Source organism: Achroia grisella, unplaced genomic scaffold (assembly GCF_030625045.1).
Source record: "Achroia grisella isolate CSIRO2021 unplaced genomic scaffold, CSIRO_AGI_Agris_v1 utg905, whole genome shotgun sequence".
In the NCBI taxonomy this organism is placed as follows: Eukaryota; Metazoa; Arthropoda; class Insecta; order Lepidoptera; family Pyralidae; genus Achroia; species Achroia grisella.
The window spans coordinates 118,100-119,971 of record NW_026713063.1 but is presented as its reverse complement, the minus strand read 5'-3'; the positions used below and the strand labels follow the sequence as shown (position 1 = coordinate 119,971).

The following is a 1,872-nucleotide window of genomic DNA, read 5'->3' as shown; positions in this document are numbered from 1 at the left end:
TCTATCTACGTATATTAATAAAAACAGAATCTATTTTTGTGGTCACAGTGAAAAAACCATTATCATGAAGTGAGTTTTATTAGTAAAATATATCCAAATATTTATTTTTAAAATTAACTAAAATGAGGTGTATATTTCTGGTTCAATAAAATGCTTGATATACAGTAGCGCTTCATCACCATCAATAGCAATTTATTTTCCTCTTTGTAAAAAAATGTTCAAAACAAACATAAAAACTGAGATTCCGAGAACCGGCGGCCAAACTCATTCTCTGAAGCAAAGATGAATTTATTGTGTTTTTAAACTTATTTATCGTTCATTGTTCAATGAAAATTCTCTGACGAAATGTAAAAAGTGAATTCCGATACCGGGAATCGAACCCGAGCCTCCTGGGTGAGAGCCAGGTATCCTAGCCACTAGACCATATCGGATGTTGCAAAGTGTCTCGAAATATCTAATCTGTAGTTGTACTATTAGGTGTTGATTATGTATTAGGTATATCGTCGTGTACTACTGTATATGTATTATAATTAAATTGATTAAATGCCATTTGCCATTCATACATCCCGTGTGTTGTAATGTGTCTGTGTGTGTGTGTTCTCGTGTCTTTTATGTGCAGTGTACCGCCTGAAATCATAATTAGTATAATTTAAATTTAGGTAGAGAATATATTTTGACGTCGTTGTTGGTCTACCGGTTTAGCACGCCGCCTGACTTCCGATGATTGCGGGTTCGATTCCTCTCATGGCACAAACATTTGTATTTATGAGTATGTTTGTTTGTATCGATCTGGGTGTTTTCTATGTATAAAATATATGTATTTACAAAAAAATATGTATTTATCATAACTGATAGTACCTACCCATAACACAAGCTTTAGGTAGCTTAACTACTAGATGGCGCTGTGTGAATTCTCCTGAAATTATTATTAATTTTGTGTTTCAACAACGAAATGAATTCATTTTTCATTCAGTGTAGACTGCGTATGTACGCGCACGTGAAAATATAAATGATTCCACTGACTGTCGTCTAAGAGTCTAATTATAACATATTGTTAATTAACGTCTAGCTGGACACAATGTGGTGTATTACTAGGCGTGTGACATGTCATAGCTGTCTTGTATATTTTGTATGTTTTCCCTAGAAATAAATGATATCTTGTATCTATATTTCTTTATTTTATTTATTTCAAACATCTGTAAAATCATATTTATTGATCAAAGCTCATTTACTCACTAAAATATTACTTTAATGATAAACATGTACATGCCAATAGTTGTTCATGCCCGGGATTTTATTTAATGTTAGACATAGACACCTGCAATAATAAGTATATAAAGTAAATAAACTGACTTAAAAATTCATAAGTGCCAGTTCTCAATTGAATCTGTATACTAAACTGGACGGTAGCGAAAAATATTAATACAAAACTTCATAAGCGGTTAAAATGTCCAACATGAATAAATTATATTTAATTTGATTTCATTTATTTGTCGTACATTAAGAATGTTACATAGTATTATATAACAAAACAATCGTACTCATGAATAGAAATGATTGCACTGTACGAGGAATCGAACCCTCGACCATCAGATGTAAAGACCGAGGCGATATTGTCTATAAAACTTTTGATAAGAGCAGTAATATAAACAAGTATTAACAAGTGTTATAAATTACAGTGCCTATTTATAATGGGATTAAGAGATCTAATGTTAAAGTGGCAATGTGAATCATTAAAAATATCTATGTCTGTTATTTTACACATGTCAGTCACATGTATGACAATCAGAACATTAAAACATTTACAAATTCTGTTATCTATATCTAAGGCTTACGTATTTTATCATAGTACATCTCAATCAAACAATATAA

General features: G+C 31.1%; 1 non-coding gene across 1 annotated transcript; it reads right to left on the bottom strand.

Moving 5' to 3' along the window:
• Positions 1–359: 359 nt before the first annotated feature.
• On the bottom strand, positions 360–431 carry Trnae-cuc (transfer RNA glutamic acid (anticodon CUC)). Its single transcript has one exon. It is a non-coding gene; the product is annotated as a tRNA-Glu (tRNA).
• Between the last annotated feature and the right edge of the window lie 1,441 nt (positions 432–1,872).